The 20721-nt window shown below is 46.5% G+C and overlaps 1 protein-coding gene across 1 annotated transcript in view; it reads right to left on the minus strand.

Moving 5' to 3' along the window:
* The window catches only part of ARFGEF2 (ARF guanine nucleotide exchange factor 2), a 2106550-nt gene that overhangs the window by 555791 nt on the left and 1530038 nt on the right, over positions 1-20721 (minus strand). The gene's annotated exons all lie outside the window — the stretch shown is intronic.

A 20721-nucleotide genomic window follows, 5' to 3' on the forward strand; every position in this document is an offset into this window, starting at 1 on the left:
TTCAAGGGAAGAAGACTCCGGACTGGATCTTCTCTTAGTCGTCGAAGGGAAGATCGCTCAGGACTGCAGCAGGGCTTCACCGGGACGGGGTAGTTGCAGCAGCCGTCGTTCTCTCTGCTTCTCTTCGGTTCCTTGTAGTTCCAGAGGCGACTGGCTTCTAGCCCAAGAGACCTGCCTTTTATGCGCAAAACCCTGTGCAGGGGGTGACTACACCCCTCCCTCACATTCAGCCCACCTAGACACCCAGGCGCCTTGAGGAGGTGAACCTAGTTTGCCGCCCAAAGTAAAACACAAGAAGGACTTTAACAAAAAGAAATGGCGAATAAACCCAACCAGAGCCAAAAGAAAGACGATTTGGTCAAGCGGGTTTATGTTCGAGGCTAATATAATAGCCAAGAACAGTACCACGTTTAGCTAATATAATCGCGGTAGAAAAGTTAGGGTAGAATCCAATGCCACCAGCCAAGTCTAAATGTTAAAAGAGCAGAAAATGCTCAGGGAGGTACAGACAGAAAAGGGGTACAGATTAGCCCTTTCCAGTACTCCATGTAAGATGGGGTGTACTGGGTCTGTGGTAAAAATGACTATGTAAAGTAAATGGCAACTTTACCTTTCTCTGAAGGAAGTAGTCAGCCCCAGCGAAATGGAGTCAGAGGGAAGTCTAAAAGACAACCCTGGGTTACTACACTAAAGGTGCTGTGTAACCCATACAAGAACAGGGGCACTTGGAGTGGTGTGCTCCAGTGTCCAAGATCACACAATGAGTAACAACACATAGGCCAAAACACATGTAAGAGTGGAAAAAGGATGTACACTCTTACCAGGTGGAAAGAAAACCTACAGAAATCCAGCAAAGCTGCTGGGGGACTCACTAGGTGAGCAAAATTAGCCCTAGAAGGAGAATTCTCCCTAACACTTGGCTCCAGGGAGCACAATTCCATTGGCTTCCTCGCTCCTCTGTAGTCCACAATGTTTGTGTGGGACTGTCTCCTGACTCCCTCAAAGGGGGACAGGCTTCCTCTGCGTGTCGGCTCTGCAGGCATGCAAGCCTTTTCCGGCTCCCTCTCGCTTGGTTGGCCTCACATGCCTTTTTTTGCTCCTCCCAGGGAAAAAATAGAACTGTCCATTGGTCCTGCAGTTCGCACATGGTGGGCAACCGAAAAGCGTCAGAATCATACCAGTTAACCGCTTTTTTAACATTCCTATAGCTGCTTGGTGTACTATTCATATAGCCCATAAAAACATTAGATCACTGGGACACAGGAGGATAAACCGCATCAAGGGAAAGCCTTTCCTACAAGAAGGGTGGCACACCCCAGTGGGACCACTTGCCCTATGCCCAGGGGGTGTGAAACTCAGCAGGCTCTACTCTCAAAGAAGATGGCTCCCTTTTGGTGGGGAGATTGGGATAAATTCCTAGACTCATCACATTTAAAAAAAACCTGCTAAAAACTGCGACCTCGACTACCACCCCCAGTAACATACCAATTTCCAATCTTTATTTCTACATCTAACTCTTAGAAACAGCAAAACAGCTGCAATTTCAATAGTTCAACACCAAACCTGGAGAATGGCAATCAAGTTACTACAAGGACAAAGGTATTATGTTTTGTAAGGGTGTAGAAGTAGGAGACCGACACACAGGTGGCATGCTTTTGGCTATAGACTTTTATTAGATCAAAATTACACGGTAAAACACTACCTGGCCCTATTTCTAAGAGAGGTTCTTCTGGACGACAGCTCAAAGTTCACTTCTGGATGAGGTAAATGAAATGTTCTTCTCAAAAAGGTATAAATCAAACCGTCTCAAAAATGTTCCTTGGATTGGGGCTCCACCAAGGCACTTATAAAGAAAGTCTTGTGTCTTCACGTGTTAAGGGGGTTATTCCCTCCCCGTAACTTTCCTCAGGTTTCTCAATGGTTTTCCCAATACCAGGGTAAGTGGCTCCCCTTCCCTGGCCTGGCCTCTGAGTGCAATTCACACTGCCAAGGGAATTACTCCCTTCTCTTGGCCTTCTTTCACAATTTTCACCAAAACTAGGCAGAATTTCTCCCTTCCCCTGGTTTCCCACAGGCTCTTCACACGGCCAAGAGAATGTCTCCCATCTCTTGGCTTCTCTCATGAGGTTCACAAACCCTGGGGGTAATGTCTCCCTTCCCCAGGTCTTTTCCAGCTTCTCACACTGCCAAGAGAATGAATACCTTCTCTTGGCCTTTCAAACTGCTCACAAACACCAGGGGGAATGACTCCCTTCCCCTGGTTGTTCTTAGCTTGGTATCACCATCAACCTGGTTTACCACTTGGTTCAGGATCTGTGACTATGAAGATCAATGTCCACAATACTGTGTCACGGGTAATGCTTTCAGATGGAAATTAAAAACTGTAGTGATGGTAAAATCGGAGACTTTTCGATCCTACAACCCACAACTGTTATTCCATCAATAATATCGAACAAAGATAGAACTGTCATTTTTCAGATATTTACACAAACAAATTACATAGGCAGAATGCCGGAAATCAGCAAAAGAAAAAGAAGCCAGCAACTAAGCAGACAGGCTCAAGGGCTTTCTTTTGAAATATAAAGCTCCCCACGGAAACCACAAAACAGTTGAACACTGAGGCAAGATCATCTGCAAAACCCTGCAAAAACCCCCAAGAAGATACAGACAAACAACAAAATACCACTTGATCAAAAGTCAGCGATTGGGAAAATCACTGACCAAAGCCTTGATGATCTGCTTAACACAACTGTACATCCAGACAAGCAGGAAGAAACCCTGGAAGAAAAAAGCAACGGAAAAATCAACTCTACCATGATAATCATAGATGAATGCACAGAGAAGAACAACAAGTTACTTTCTTGCCTGGTAACGTTCTTTCGATGGGATGTTCCGACGACGTATTCCACAACTATGACAGGTAATCACCACTGCTGTGCTGCTTCGGAAAAAGTTTGGCGTCTGCGTTGATGTTGATACGCTGTCCTCGAGGGCCTCCGTCGAGCCAACGTCACCGGATGTTATAAGTAGGACGCACGACGCCTGTGTACTCAATTGTTTTTTTCCCAGAACGTGTGGCACCAATCTTCTGCCAGTATGACCACAGAAAGCCTTGCAGAAACATAAGCTGTAATAGCATAAGAAATTCTGTCGTGAGGCAGACTGGGAGGGTACGATGTGGAATACATTGTCGGAACATCCCATCGAAAGAATGTTACCCGGTAAGAAAGTAACTTGTTATTCGAAGGGATTGGTTCCTCCGACGTATTGCACATCTATGACAGACTCCCAAAGCAGTACCAACGTAAGGAGGTGGGAAAAGAACTTAGAATTTTAGAATGCCCAATTAAACTGCAGAATAGAGGACCGCCTTGCCAAAGGCCAAATCCTGCCCATGGATAGAATCCAGGGAGTAGTGTTTGACAAAAGTATGGACAGAGGCCCATGTGGATGCTTCACAAATGTTACAAATGGGAACACCCCTATGCAGGGCAGTAGAGGCAGCCACACCCCTAGTACAATGGGCCTGCAAGCCTACCGGACGGTCCTTACCCGCCTAGCGGTAACATTCAGAAATTGTCAAGATAATCCATCTAGACAAAGTCTGTTTAGTAACAGCTTGTCCCAAACGCCTTCCAGCATATCCTATAAAGAACTGAACGTCCACTCTGACCCGTGAGATGTAGAAACTTAAAGCTCTCCTAGGATCCAACCTATGGAGCCTCTCCTCTTCCTTACCAGGATGCGGAGGAGGATAGAACGCCGGAAGAATGACCTTCTGGCTTAAATGAAATTCCGACACCACTTTCGGAAGAAAAGAGGGACGAACCCTAAGGACAACCCTGTCCTTATGGAATACTGTGAAGGGTGGCTTAACGGAAAGTGCCTGCAACTCACTCACTCTGCGAGCAGAAGTGACCGCAACTAAAAATATAGTTTTCAAGGCAAACAGTCTAAAAGGACAAGAATGCAAAGGCTCAAACGGAGCTCCCATTAGGAATTTTAGAACCAGGTTCAAATCCCAACCGGGCACCTGGAAGGGTGACTATGGGAACACATTAGTGAGCCCTTTCAAAAACTGAGAAATCAAAGGAATTTTAAAATAAGAACACTCCTCAGACGAGCGCTTAAATATGGACAGCGCCGCCAGGTAACCTTTAATGGTACCCACTTGCAGGCCCTTGTGGGCGAACAAAAGCAAAAAAAAACAGAACCAAAGGAATGGCACATGAAAAAGTATCCACACTCCTAACCCTGCACCAGTCGCAGAACTTTCTCCAAAGGCAACGGTACAGGGACTTTGTTGCAGGCCTTCTGGGCAGATGGACATGTCGAGAAGGTCCGGGTACCACGTTCTCCGGGCCCATGCCAGAGCAATGAAGATCATTCAGGAACCGAACCTCCGTAACCCCTGCAGCACTTGCAGAATGACGGGGACTGGAGGAAACGTGTACAGCAGTGGGAAGGACCACTCCACTACGAACACTTCCCCTAAGGCTTCTCTTGCAGGAAATTCCCGCAAGCAGAATCTTTCGCACTTCCGGTTGGCACTGGTGGCGAAGAGATCCATGTGCAGGGTCCCCCAAAGGGCGAAGATCTCCAGGAGAATCTCCTGAGCCAGCTCCGACTTGTGAGAGACCGTGCTCTGCCTGCTCAGAGCATCCGCCACCACGTTTTCGTCTCCGTCCAGATGAACTGCCGAGATCGGAATTTCCTGCTGGATGGCCCAGAACCAGAGATGCATCGCCTCTCTGCACAGAGGGAGAGACCCTGCCCCCCCCACCCTTTTTGTTGAGGTAGCGCATGGTCACTGTATTGTCTGTCAGAATCAGGACATTCTTCACCCGCACAGACGGCAGAAAAGCCTTCAGGGCTAGCCTGATGGCCCTCAGCTTCAACAGATTTATATTTAGTCTGGACTCCGACGGAGACCAACGACCGTCTACTGTCAACTCATTCGCATGAACTCCCCACCCCGTGAGCGATGCGTCTGTCACGATCGTCACCTCTGGCCAGGGCAGCCAAAATGGAGCCACCTTCATCAGATTGCCTTCGACGGGCCACCACAGAAGATCCTGGGCGACCGAGGGAGGCACCTGAACAGGATCCGACATCCTGCCGGAGGACTGTGACCACTGCATCTTCAGAGCCCACTGCAGAGATCTCATCCACAGCCTGGCCTCTGGCACCAGGAGAATGCAGGATGCCATGAGGCTGAGCAACCTCAAGAACTCGAACGCCGGGAGACTCTGGGTATGTTTAAACTTGTTCACCATCTGTAGAATGTGAGAAGCTCTCACCCGGGGAGGAAAACACAGGCCAAGGGATGTGTCGAGCACTGCTCCGATGTACTGGAGCTGCTGTCTAGGTGTCAAGTGGGACTTCTTTAAGTTGAGGGAGAAGCCCAGCCTGTGAAGGGAGTGGCAGGTGACAGACATATGATCCAGGACTTGCTCAGGAGAGCGCGCCCTGATCAACCAATCGTCCAGGTAGGGGTAGACGTGAATCCCCCCTTTCCTGAGATACGCTGCCACCACCACCATGAGCTTGGTGAAGACCCTCGGTCCGAACGGTAGGACCCGAAACTGAAAGTGTGAGTCGTCAACCGCGAACCTCAGGTACTTCTTGTTCTTGGGATGAATCGGCAAATGAAAGTAAGCGTCCTTGAGGTCCAGAGACACCAACCAGTCCTGAAGTTGAAGGACCTGGAGGACTTGAGAAAAAGTAACCATCTTGAACTTGTCCTTCCTGAGGAGCTTGTTCAAACCACGCAAGTCCATGATGGGTCTCAATCCCCTGTCTTTTTTCGGGATAAAAGAATATGGGGAATACCAGCCCTTGTTCCTGTCCGCTACAGGCACCAGTTCTATGGCTCCTTTCTCCAGCAGGGATATGATTTCCTGCACAAGGAGCGGATCCGGCCTCTTCAAAGAGAGATCCCCTGGTGGATTGTCGTGAGGCCTCTGCCGGAAAGGAAGACAGTAGCCGTGGGCTATGATCTCCAGAACCCATACATCTGAAGTAATGGCACACCATTTTACAAGATGCTGCGCCAGCCTTCCCCCAACCGGTGAACCATGGGACATGGCCTCATGACTGAGCTGAAGCGGCTGTGGCAGTGCCTGAGAGCAAAGAGGCAACTGCTCGAGCGGCCTTGGCAACTCGAGTACCCTGTTTTCCACCTCTGGTACTCCTATGTTGGCCCCTTTGACTTGGGTAGAGTAGTATCGAAAGGAACCTCCCCTCCACTGCTGTCCCGCAGGACGAAAAGGCGGAGGTTGGCGGACTGCAGCGCTCAATGACTTCGCTGCAGCCTTTGAGGTCTGCAACCTCTCAAGGCTCTCGTCAGCCTTGCTGCCAAAAAGATGTTCACCATCAAAGGGCATGTTGAGAAGCCGGGCTTGTACATCAGGAGCAAACCCCGACTTCCGCAAACACGCAAATCTGTGCATCACGATGCTCGCCGCCATGGACCAGCTGACACAGTCTGCCACGTCCAGACCCGATTGAACGGATTCACACATGGCATCCTTGCCATCCTGTACAAGGGCAAGAAAGCCATCCCATTCCTCCCATTCGCGAATATGTTCGGCCGCTAACAAAACATAATTCCACAGAGTGCGAGTGAAACGTGCTAAAGCGCACAGAGTTGGCTGCTTCCAAAGCCATACTCCATGAAAAAAAGACTTTCTTCGCCTAACTGTCAAAACGTTTGCCGTCCCTATCAGGAGGGATGGTGGAGGACGACGCCTGTTTTGCTGGGGCCGTAGCCTCCTGCACCACCAAACTCTCCGGAGTAGGGTGCATGGACAAGTAGCTGGGGTCGCCACTGGCTGGGCGGTACTTTACTCACTGCCGCGAGACTCTCCGGAGCAGTCCAAGCCGCCGCCACCCTTCTTTGCAAGGCCATATGGAATGACAGTACCGGGTCAGTTGGTGACCTTGGTCCAAGATATCTGTTAGGTCATCCTGCAGAAACTCCACTGGTGGTGCCAGTGTGAAGACTCGGCGTGTGTGCCAGGCTCAGGCCTGCCTAACTGAACCTCCGGAGAGGTGTCCAGACCACTGGCGTTGTGAAAAGACTGACGCAGGTCTTCCATCTGGCTATGACCAGACAAGAGGTCGTCAAGAACCTCATCAGGAACCAAACCTTCCTCAGACCCTTCCTCCACCTCAGAAATATAATCCCGAGGCTGGAACAAATCCCTGGAAGAGGGCACAGGAACAGGCTCAAAGACAGGCCTCACTGACTTCTTCAGGGCCTTCCTCAGAGTTTCCACCGATGCACGGGGTACCTCCGGTAAAGCCTCCACAAAAGGCGTCGACGGAATCGGCATTGAGCGTGGCACCGATGGCTTCGACACAGGCCTCGAGGGCGGTTCCCCGAGCGTGTCCTTCGACGGCCTCAGCACGATGACTTCCTCGGAGGCGGAGCCTCGAGAGTGTCCGTCGACAGACATGGCGCAGATGGCGTCGACGTCTTCTTAGGAGACCTCACAGGTTCCGCCGGTCTCGAGGGCGTCGAGGACCAGGACTTGGAGCGGGCATGGATAGAGCGATCCACCTTGTCCGATCGGGACCTCGAAGGTTCCATATGATCGCGCCGACGCCCGAGCCTGAATGCGTGCGAGCAGTGGCCCTAACACCTTCCCTGCCGGCTTCTTTCGAACGGATGGAACGGAGCCCTGCGATTGGAAAATCGCCATCATCTCTGTACGAAATGCATCCCATTCCGCAGGAGAGGAATGCTTGTTGGTACAAGCAACCCTGTGTCTGGCGGAGTCCTCTGACGAGGACGGGGAAGGCGACCTGTGACGGTGCTTCTGCGAGTGCCTCGAAGAGGCAGAGGAATGGCGGGAACCACTCAGGACTGAGACCGCCTGGACTTACACCGACGTCTCGGAGAGTCTGTTAGGAGAGTTTTTCTGAAGTGCTACCCACTTCTTCAAAACCATTCAACTGAGGCAGTACAAGACTCCACTATTAGGATAAGACTGTACCACCTGAGTACATGGCAGTGTAGGCAGAGCAGCCAGGCTCATGTTAGGAGGGAGAGAGGGCAGCAGATACAGTACAAGTGAAATTGTAATACAGATGATCCAAAGAAACACAGAAACACTATGGATTGTAAAAATAAAGGATTTATTTAAATACAGGTAGGCCCAGATAAATCTAGGGGTTAAGTAAGTACTAACACATTATATGAAATCGCAATATAAAACAAACCACTATACTTGAAAGTAAACAGGCCCAAGCATACACCTTATTTGGAACACCTAACAGTAGTTCTAGGGAAGTCAAAACCTTGTTATACACATTTTATATAGGTCAAGCCTATTCTTTGGGAGTAAAAGACCAATGGTTACTTTCAGATTACTTTTGGTAATACAAGGGCAGTAGGCCCTTCCAGTTGTACATTGACTCTTGGAACAAATCACAAACAGTCAACTGGACAATATACTTTTTGGTGAATAGTGAAACACTTATTCTAGGTGCAGTAGAAACCTATAACTACTTTTGTCATAACACACAGTTATACCAGGTGAGTAAAACCTAAGGATGTAATATACAATTACATATGCTTTGGAAATCAGGGAACCCCAGATTGAGGTAAGCAATAACTCTGGTAACCTGTTTTGGATGGCACACAGCTAACACAAGGTAAGTAAAACCCACATGCTTTAACTTCACAATGAAGGGGAAAGTAAAACCGAATGTCACACTTTACTGAATAGTTATTCTAGGTAGGCACCAACCTAATGTAGACTTATTAAGGACAGGCTAGCAGCAAGTCAGGGGAAGCAAGACCTAGTTGGGGGACTATGATGCTGGAAATGCATCTCCGGGACAGGGCCTCCGTATCCTTGTCCTTTACTGCTTTTTATCGTATGTTCTGTCGTGTTTTCCGCGCAGGAGTCCATGTGGGACTCCTGGCGGTGAAGCTCTCTCTTTTGGTTTGGTGAACGGACCCGTGGGATACCCTTATGGCCCCCATGGGTGGGGGTACAACCCTGTGCCCCTAGTGTATGTTTTTGGGCCCACAGGGCAGGGTATGGGCTGGTGGCAGCTCCATGCTGAATTTGACAGGGGCGCGGAGTATCCTCCATTTTGGGGATACCCTGGCCCTGCCATTGGGATCAGTTGATTCCCGATGGAAAACAAGATGGCCCCTGTGGCTTCTTGCTTTCTATTACCCATTACCTTGTTTTCCCAAAGCCAAAGTCCTGGGAAGCCTTGACTCTGTCCCTTCCCCCTGACTGGCTGTTGGATGGAAGTGCCATATATGGTGGTGTTGTGAAGGCCCGGCCAGACTAGCTGGAGCCTTCCCGGTGATGTATGTTGTGGGTACCTCCTGTGGGTGGGACCTGGGTGAATAGAGTGTGACACGAATATGCATTCTGTGTTGTGGATGTCTAGTATCTGGCGGTTGACACAATGACTGAGACAGCCCTGCCCGAAACCGGTATGAATGCAGTTTGGAGTGTTGAATGGCTCGGTACTTGTCCCAATACACAACTTGTTGTGAGTGTCTGGAGAGAAGTGAATGGCCTGAATACCTTGTGTGCCTGATTGGCTGCCTGCCTGCATGAATGCCCTTAGTCGTGATTGGTATATCTGGGGACCTCTCACTGCTAGAAATCGTGTTCAGAAGCTGAAGTCCACTACGACGAGTAACTGGAGTAACTGAAGCTTGACCTTGAAGCCCCGCTGGACGAGAAGAAATGCTGTTGCTCTCCTTCGCAATCTGAAAGCTGCTGTGTCTCCAAGGACTGACCCAGAGAGGACCTGGTAAGGCGCCCTCTTCCCGAGCTACGAGGGACCATCGTGCACAGCTGATCTTTGCCAAAGCTCCCTGGTAGACAGACCTTCGACAGGCTGCCGACCCGAGACGGGGACAACTGCGGAATCTCAAAGAGAAGCACTCGGACTGTTATCCGCCACTGTCGACGACCGCCGTCGCCGACCGCAGCCGCCGTGCTCCCGTTTGCCTAAGAACTTCATTTTGATCATCGGACGCTCTCGTCTGCATCGTCGCCCGCTTTATCCCGCTGGAGAAGGCCCGACCGTTGACGCGCCGAGGAGCATCCGCCGGTGGGTTTCCCGCCACCTAAGGACCACAGAGACGCCAACGACTCGTCACCCTTGCTGGGCCACAGTTCATCATATCTTTGCGGTCCAGAACTATCGTTCCCGAGGTGCCCCGCACGCCTCTTCCTTGCAGGACGCCAACGCTCTGTTGTCGACGAGCACCGCTAGGAACGAAGCTACCACTTCACCGCCATAGTTCAACCTGTTCGCCGTCGGACGTTCGACGACCCGTGACTCCTGCCTTAAAGGGAGGGCACTCTGAACGCCGAGTTCCTCGATGCCTCGCGACGATCCGTGGCTCCTGCTTTAAAGGGAGTCGCTCAAGAAGGATCGGTCGACGCATCTTCGGAGAACTCTACTCCACCAGGTACATTGGGGGTAAAACCTTAATATGAGGAAGTAAGACTATTGAACAATATATGGACTGGGCTTGTGCTACATATCTTTATTAACAGGTTGCCCAGGTTGGGGGGGGGGGGATCTCCACACAGACCTGTGCCTAGCGGTAGGGGTCAGCATTCTGCCTATTGTTTCAACCATCTTGCGTTCCTATCTCTATTGCTGCTTTCCTCGTTATTGATCTGTGTGACATTTTAACCGTACAGTTGATGCACTTTAATGAGATTTGATAACATTGGTGGTACCACTTTAGAATTGTATATATTTATCATTATTGACTTCCGAGTACAAAGTACGTTATTGTGATCGTGTACATACCTTTGAATATTAATTATATAAAGACTGTTTTCAGTAATACAGTGTGTGGACATTCCTTTGTAGGGATTCGGGGACTACACTGTACTTAAGAACCAGCCTTCATCACATCCTGAGAAGCTAGGCCTTGATTGCTTGTCCATTGCTACCTTATAGAGAATCTTGGCTGGGGTCTTCTGTGCCTCTCCTCTACCATATAGAGAGCAGAAGTACAGACACCCCCTACCAGTCTTTACAGGGACACTCACACAGTTATCCTAACAGGACTAACCTGGTGATACCAACAGTTGGAGGACACTCATACAATTACCCGTCAGGAATAATCTGGTGAAACCAACACATTACTTTTGTAAAGAGGCACAACCTTATCACAGGAGACTAAAATACCTTCACATCTACTTTCTATTAGACTGGTAAAACAGTGGCTAAGGAAGAAAAGATGTTATCCATACCTTTGAGAATAGTGCATCACACATTCAAGATCAGTAAGAACTTTTGTAAGTGTTCACTCTTAGAATTACAGTTACCAACCAACTCTTTACAAGTAAGTAAAACACATGATTTCTTTTCTAGGCAGAAGTCCAAATCCCTTAAAAGTCTTTCCCTTATTCTTGGAGCATGAGTGTTCTCAGTGGCAGAAGGGGGGTCACTACGACTAGTGACCAACAGGCAGTGCTAGAATAAGTTATTTAGTAGCAAAAGTCAGAGTTCCTTAGGAAAACTGGGTAAACAGGTGAGTACTTTACTTCTAGGGTTAGAAGAGGGTACAGGGTCTTCACAGAAGACACCCCAGCAGGATTCTAGCAGTGGGGCTGGGTGTACTGGACGAGGGACCTCCCAATCACAGAAGCCACCCCAAAGCTGCACAGAAATCCCAACAGGCTTAATGTAAGTATATACCCAAGCCAACACAGTACCTCAGCGATGAAGAAGAGATTGCAGCCGGAGAACTTCAGGGACTGCAGCCAAATACCCGGTCAGTGAATTCCTTGTCCTGGAGACTGAACACAAGATCTCAGCAGGGACTTTGCAGCAGGGATCGATGAAGAAGGCTCTCGGCAAGATATCTCACACAGCTGAATGCGGTTCTGTGGGTTTGGTGCCTTTTCAAGGAGCACAGAAGACAGAAAATCGCGGTTGAATTCTCATCGTTTAAAAGGTCCAGCACTCTTGTGAGGGGACTTTTCGGACTCGATTTGTGTTTCTGGAGATACACCAGGATGCCCACGAAGTTTCAGCGAGATTCGGAAGACTGTGCACCGCACAGTGGCTGGAGGTCACAGGGTATTGGGATATTGCAAGAACGCAAGGTCGCAGCAACCCGTGGGATGGCTCAAAACGCAGGTCCTCTTGAGTCTAGTGGGTCTCACCAGGCTCTGGGTTCTGTTCGTCGTTTTCGGAAACCCCAGGTCGATTGGAAGGAAGGGATGCAGCAGGCTCCGGTTACACAGCAGGCTCTCCAGTCGCTGGAAATCATTCCCGCCGCTTTTCCTTCGTCATCCTCTTCGGTTTTCTGTTCCAGTGGTCGACATGACTTCAGCTTCCAGGATTCCAGTATGTATCAGGAACTACAGCACAACCTCTGCATTCTCTCCATGCATTTTACAAGAAATGGGTTTCTGGTTGTCCAATCAGGACAGCCAGCCCCCCACTGTGATTTGTCCCAGTTGAAGGAAGGCATAAGACAAAGGATGAGGGTGTTTTGGACTCCTCCCCCACTTACTGTGCTTACAGACTGACTGGAGCCTGGGCGGGGTGTCCAGGGGACTCCCGCCGAAGACAAAACTCAAAGAAAGGAATTTCCCGCCCTGGATGTCAGGGGCAGGAATAAGAAACGACAAGAAACACTAAAATGGCAGAAAAAGACCACAGGGGCCATTTTGGTAAAATGAGCACCCTTAGGTGCCTTGACTGCAGCTGTGATTACTGCCCATGGTAAAGGTGCACCAAGTTAGTAAAAGGTATCACTGCCACCAGCCATTAAAGGTAAGCTTGTCACTAATAGAATTGTTACAATTTTAATGTGAAAGGGGATACATTGCATCTCCCCAGCACTCCACATAAGGTGGGGTGTGCTGGTTTCACAGAATAAAATGTAAAAGGGATCCAAAGGTCCTTTCTACCCTTGGGAACTGTGGTTCACTCAAGGTTTAGCACAAGAAAGTTAAATGGGGAGCCTAGGGCAACCCAGCAACAACAGGCACTTATTGCCAATAAGCTGTTAGACATGATAACTTTAAAAAGACACTATGGAGAGTCTTAAAAATGACACCCATAAAAAGAGTTAAAGATTAGGTGAGTGTGGAAAAAGGTTCCCACTCACTGAGGTATTAATGAAAAATATCCCACAAGAAAAGCAAAAAGTTCTGGAGTTGAACCAGGAAAGGAAGATTTACCAGCTCTGTGGAAATCTTACCCAACAGAGTTGCCCCTCGAATCGTCGATAGAAAGCCCAGCGGATTTCAACTTTCGGGGTTTGGAAACCCTTCCTATGCAAAGCTTCTTCTTCCGCTCCCGCAAGGCCTTCAACGTTAACGACTGGCAATCGTCACAGTCATCGGTGGCGAGGTCCTCGCCGAGGCACCAGAGGCAGACGTTGTGCGGGTCCGTAAGTGACATCTTGGAACCGCAGTCCCGACACTTCTTGAATCCCGACCGCGGGGTAGAAGAAGACGAGGACATGATATCTTCACACAACACCAAGTTCGAAGAACCGATAGAATCAGAAGAACCGAGGCGCGCAAAAATCTCCGAAGCGAACACGTTTGCGGTAAAAAACTGAACTGAGTCTACAGGCGTTGTGTCTCCTACTTATAACATCTGATGACATCGGCTCGACAGAGGCCCTCGAGGACAGCCTATCGATGCAGAACATTTTCCGAAGCAGCACAGCTGTGGTGATTACCCGTCATAGATGTGGAATACGTCGGAGGAACCAATCCCTTCGAAACAGGACTATCACCAAATCTCTTGCTAAGAAACATCAGAGGACTCATTTGACATTACAGTCTTAACAACTGACGAGCAAGAACGATACGAGGAAATCTCAGCCGGATCCCTAGAAACTACACTGCATGGGCCTAGCACACATGATCAAAACTGAGAAAAGAAACTTTGCATACCGATAAAGAGACAATCACAAACTGATTGAGAAGTACAAAACACAGAGAAGAACAAAAAAAGGTCCAATACGAGATGAAATCCGAAGACCACGATTTGTGAATCCAATGAATGAGCAAACACACTATAATCTACGTATAAAAAACATCATACGAAGATCGGAACATTTAATACTTAACAGAACAAATATCCTCATATTTCTGAAAGCTATTCCTCAATTAAATTCAATTTCAAACGAATGACATTAAGCTGTTAATTTTTGAAGATCACAATTGCCTAGACACTGTACAAATAGAGCTAAGAGATAAGAAAATGATGGAGAAAATATACTCGCTAAAAGAAACAATGAAGATGCTAGGATTTGAATGTACAGATACCACACAAAAGAAAGAACATGACAACAAATATGAGAGTCAAAGCGACATAAGTGGAGGGTCGGAACTAAATGAAACCATAACACTGAACGAGAGAACACAAAATAGGAGCACAACTTATTCGACAAACTCAGAACTCAATCAATGAGATGATGAAACCTACCAATTTCAACGAATCTATGACAGTTTTCAATCTGAAAAATCACTCAACGTGACAAGAGAACCATAACCATTAAAGAAAAACAAATCCACTTGGTCGATATGTACTTGAACACAAGAGGAAACACACATCTTTTTAATCAATCGGCAAGTGATTTAGAAAAATTCAATATTATCGGCCTACAAGAAAATTGGCTCCGAGAAATACCGGCTTGTGATGGATACATTACGTTACTAAATCCAGCTACTAAAGGGGTTCAAGACAGACCCTCATTGGGATTACTCACACTGATAAAAATAGTACCAAACTGGAGAATTGTGACATCGACTAATATCAACCATTGCACTCAAAATACAATAATAAGTGTACACCAAGAACAAGATCTGCAAAGGAGTCAGAAGAACTTTGAACACGTCATTTCACTAATGAACGCCTACTGGAACCCTGCAACGATCAATGACAACACCTTCATGGATGGAATTTTCCTAAAAAAAAAAAATCAACAAAAAAAAAAAAAAAAAAAAAAAAAAAAAGAAATCGATGAAACTAGCGCAAAATATGCACAAGCAGACTTCATCGTCTGCAGAGACTTGAATATACAACTCTATACAGAAAAAGGCAAAATAGCAAAGAATGAAGAACTAACCATGAGAGCAAAGTGGTGGCAGAAAGAAAGGAGCATCAGAAACCTCACGCAACTAAAACAAACGACTGACAGTGCAGGTAAAGCCAAACCAACATGGGAAAGAGGAATTTCCTCAGCAGTCATTGACTACATCTATCTATGAGAAGAATTGAAAGAATCAATCATGGAAATCAGGATAGAACCTACTACAACCATTGATCATTACCAACTGTCAGCTGAAGGACACAGTTTAACGGAACCTAGAAATCAAACTATGTGTTCCGCTGGAAACCACAGGAAAGTTGAAACGCAACAAAATGTACAACATCCTCTAACATCAGACAAAGCAAAACAACTATAATGTTCTCTTAAAATCATATTTCAAAGGGGAAAAAAAGCAACAAAATGAAACTGCAACAACATACATATAACGCTACGCTTGTAGGAAGGAAAAAGGAGATGAGAAAAATAATACGCAGACTGCGAATAACCACCAGCCAGAACTGCAAACAAATTTAAAAAAAAATAGACAGTCGTATGTAAATTGGAAACAATCTCACATGAACATAATGCTCCAAAAAGACGCCGAAGCAATAATGGAAACCTTCAAAACACACAATTTAAGAGAACTTTGGAACTTACTAAACAATAATGCCAAGAAACAACAAGATCTGACAGCAAATTTCAATGAACAACAATGGATCCAGCATTTCTCTACAATCTATGATAACCGAAAAACACAGATATGAACAACAACTCGCAGCATGTCACAAACAGATGGTGTATTCACTACGAAAAACAAGACCTAAAAGAGATAACAAAACTGAATACTTCACGTGCTCTGTGACCTGACGGCCTATCAAATGAAACACTCAGAAAAGAGCCTGAGCTATTGGCAAGTGTAATAGTATAATGTTATAGCAATCAATACAACAAATCAGATTCCACAGTCCTGGAAAAAAGCAACCATAATATCAATCTACAAACAAGGACCAAGAGAGGATCCTCAGAACTTCAGATCCATAGCGCTATTGGATCCCCTAGGTAAACTATTTGCATCATTACTGCAAAAAAAACAAAAACAATGGGCTACAGAGAATAAACATCTTGCAGTCCGACAAACAGGTTTCACCGCAAAAGTAGGAACTAACGTGAACCTAATATTGCTGAATTTAATCAAGCAGGAAGCAATGAAAAATAAGACCAAGGTACACGCAGCCTTTATTGACTTACACATGGCGTCTGATTCAATATCCAGACAAAAATTATGGGTAAAACTAAGAACATGGAATTGTCCAGAAGAAATACTAGAACCAATCAAACAGCTGTACACAAACACCTCCATAACAGTAAAAATGACAAAAAACGGCATCATGACTTCCTCTATCGACACTATCAACGGATTAAAACAAGGTTGCCCACTCGCAGCTACTCTTTACAATTTATACACTTCAGACATTGAAGCACACATGAAGAGCAAAACACTGAATCCACCAAAAATAAATTAAATTCCAGTAACAATAATGATTTACTGTCATGATTCCTGCCCCTCATGTCCCAAGCCCCCGAAGATGTCAGGCTGGAGCCAGGCCACGATCACCTACATGGCCCCTCAAGGGCCTCTCCATCCCTCCAAAGATCCACTTGGAGTCAGACTTGGCGTTGTGGCACCAGACTCACTCCCATAGTATAGCATTGGGGATTGGACTTTTAGTGCATTGATGGGGACAAGATGGATGCCCCCACATATTTTGGTTCCCAGAACTGCATGTGCAGTCTAGTCTTTTGGGTGTGGTTCAGCCCATAGACACCTGGGATACACCTGGGATACCCAGAGACTATTTAAGCCACGCCCTGGCTGAGAAACATGCTTTGTGTTTTCTGCACCTACAGCGTGACACTCACCGTGTTTGGATCGGTCTCCAGTAGGCCTGTATCTTTCTTCTGCGTTCAGCTCCTGCAAAAACAAGAACACTGTAAGAAACAGCCTTACCTTGCGGCGCTTCTGCCCATCATTCCTCGCTCCTTCTGTTCTGCAGGCATCTTCGGCGGTGTCATTCCCATCCTGGCAAGACTCTTCCTAAGGAAAAGGGAAAAGAACAGAAAAAATGCATTAGTAAGCATTCTGCAAATCTTCGCTTATTTTTAAATACTATACGAGCTTCAAACGCTTACCTTAATCCCAGCCGCTCTGGGCGAACTCTGTCTCCGGAACTTCTCATCCATCTGCAAGAGGAAAAAAAGACACTCCGGGTCGCGTGGAAACATCTAGAGGCGCCGCATACCGCGCTTACTCACCTCATTTGTTCTCCATAACCTGCATCCACGCTGAAAACGCCGCGGCACCTAAAAGACACAGGAAAAGAACTCAGTTCAATACAAATACGAAAGGGGTGCATCGCGAATCGCGCTCTCACTCACCTTCAGCGCTACTCATCTCAGCAGCACGCCGCCATCCCCAGACGCTGGCCATCATCTAAGGAAGGAAAGGAACGAAGTTAGAGAACTGTTCAAAAGACTCATTATACTTACCTGTCGGACTCTTGCCAGTGAAGTAACTAGGCAGCAACGAGCCTGCATCAATCAACGCGCCCCTGCGCTGAAAGCAGGACGGAGAGCACACTATCCAAGAAAACAAGGCCCAGTCTCCAGATGAATAGCTTCCAGGGAAGGTTATGAGGTCATGAGAGGTCAGAACAGGTTGAGTGACATCCCCGTGGATACCAGGTGAGCGTTACATGTACGCGGACGATACTAATGGACAAGACAACAGCTGGATTACAGGAAAGCTTACATCTATTGAGTGTGTACATGGAAAAGAATGAATTGCAGATAAACATCGATAAAACAAAAGTGATGTCCTTGACAAAACAACCATTCAAAAGTTCCAAACCCCTAAAACTAACAATCAATGAAATCAGACTTGACGAAGTTACAACATACAAATATTTAGGCATAACCATAAATCACTCGTCAACTGAGAAACAATGGACTGCTAAATTGGAGGCAGATACAATCACTAGCAAGACAGGGATGTGTAATACATCGAAAATATGGAAATTTCTCGATGAAACCAATACTCGCTTACTACAAACAAAAGGTTCTACCAATGATTACATATGGAAGCGAGTCAATGCTGCAGGTACAGGACATCACGTGGCTGAGACTAGAAGGTGCATTCTGGCGAAAGATCTTGAAATTACCACCCTTGTACCCAATGGTCAGAATACGCCACGAAATTGCCACCCAATCCATGGCCTCCATTGTGAAATGTAAACAACTTGACATCTTACGCAAAATGCTATCAAATGACAGAATACCTGCAAAAGATATCCTAAGAGAACACAAATCGGCCATGAATAACTCCGTACTAATGACGTGGAAAAAGGATTGCTTCATACGATGGAAGTTGAAGATATCACACGATTGAAATGCTCACAAAAAGACCACAACACACAAAGAAATACATGACAGATGACTGGATAAGGACTTGCAGCAGCATTCGCATAAGATACTCAAGAAACATCATTTGACCTACGGACATCCGGGCAATTACCAAAACACTGATGTATTTTACAATCTTTCCAGATCCATCAATAAGAGCATCATACATGAAAATCAGATTTAACATTCTTCTGACTAGAGACTATCTGGCTGTGACAAAACAACTAGAATCTTCGGAGGCAAACTACTGTTTTTGTAAAACCAAAGCACGAGAAACAATATATCACCTTACAATGATATGCTCAGAATTAAATGAAGAGAGACAGATGTTTGGAGCCTTTCTCAAGATCTCATCAATTGAAATGGACACAGAAGCGAGATATGGACAAGAAAAGAATCTCATGTTTACAATAGTGCAATTTTTACGAAATGTATTAAAGCTGACGCAATGAACTGAATTTATAACTTATCTAACAAAAACTGATCCTATGTCTTATTTTAAGAATTGATCGATAAATGAAAAGTTTGTAAAAAACGACATCATTTTAATAAAAAAAAATGCTTTCAGTTTCAGAGTCAACTTGGCTCACTTCTCTGCCAGGTACTTAGACTATGAAGATTGACAAATGATCTTTTCTTCTTAGGGTTGCAAGTTACAGACTATTTTTCAGATAGCTCTCCTTCCTGGTAGACTTGGTTCACCCTCCTGCCAAGTACTACTATATATTTCAATTGGAGAGAAAGTTTCTTCACAACTGTGTTTCAGGTCCAAGATCCAGTACTCAGAGCTTCTCTCCACTTTCTGCTTGCCACTAACCTCCTCTGGTTCCCGGCACCTTTCTGCCCACTGACGTACCTTGTTTCATAGTGCGAAAGGGCTCTGACTCTTTTCCAGTGTCTGCAGTCTGCCGCAGGACTTGTGGTGCTCCCGTGAGCTTCATTTGATCTGCAGAGACTCCGCAGTACACATCTTCATCCGGGTATCAATGGCGCTATCCAGACTCCAAGAATGCCTGCAGCGTTCGTCTGGCAGCCCGCCGTCCCTTCTTCTCGCTGGGGACTGGCTCCGGACCTTCTGTCTTCTTCCCAGGAGTCCAGGTCTTCCCTCATGCACATGGAACCGATTCTCGCAGTTCCTCCAGGGAAGACTGTCACTGGGACAAAGTCATTCCTCCCTTTTTATTTCTTAGTTGGAATTAGCTGTCACAGATTGTCTGGTCTACTCACTTTGGTTTGGCAGGGTGCTCCTCTGTACTCCGGGCCTCTACCTCGTCACAGTGCTGAATCAACTAGTCTCTGAAAAGTCAACAGAGCTCTTATTCGTCTTAGTATTTTGTAAGGGGACTACTTGGGTAGTCCCGACTCTTCCTCATCTGAGTACTTCCTATATTGGTAGCATGGAAAAAAATATAGGAACATTAGGAATGGTACTGGAAGGGGTTGGTGAGGAAGGTGGATTAGGGTAAGGTGGGCTATGGGTATACCATTTTCTCCCCAGGTCATCACTAATCCCAAAGGGCGCTACCCTCCCCATGAGACACACCCGCTGAACACCACCTCTCCAGGGGGACTATCGTGTAGCGGCCTCATGGGAAGGCGTTCCCCCTAGGGGAGAAATGACGACATCCAGGGATTTGTCACAATTTGCTAAACTTAATATGTGTACAAATTATTCTCAGCCCTCTTCAGAGAGGCCCAACATTCTTGGCCCTTGAACGAATGTCAATCCTTCAAGGGCCACAGTACCTTAAATACCAGCCACTATTTGGCAGAGTTGCCTTAATTGTGCACTAGTTAAAATCCTGACAAGTGAACATTTGCCAAAGTCAAAAAGAACCAGTGTTAGACTTTCTACTAAAGGGTTATGGGGCCATACATTTCCTTTCATGTCTTCCCATGCTCCAGGGACCATGTTTGCTTGCTAGTCATACTAAGTTGGCAAAGAAAAAGAAACAAACGGGTAAGGCACACTGGCAATGTATTGAGGGAAGCAATGGCGGTAGATAAATGCTGCAGGTACATGATTTGCCCAAGCACATATAGTCCAGTTGAACAATGCCTTAAGATAATTTCTTAAATTCAATCACATCCAAGTGTGAAGACTGTGGATGAACCACATGTAAGTGCATCTTTTTTCATTTGAATCTCCTATCCTTTAATGTTTTTTAGTGTACTTTGAAGGAGACATATCAAAT

This window comes from Ambystoma mexicanum, chromosome 3p (genome assembly GCF_040938575.1).
Source record: "Ambystoma mexicanum isolate Mex_15411 chromosome 3p, UKY_AmexF1_1, whole genome shotgun sequence".
NCBI lineage: Eukaryota > Metazoa > Chordata > Amphibia > Caudata > Ambystomatidae > Ambystoma > Ambystoma mexicanum.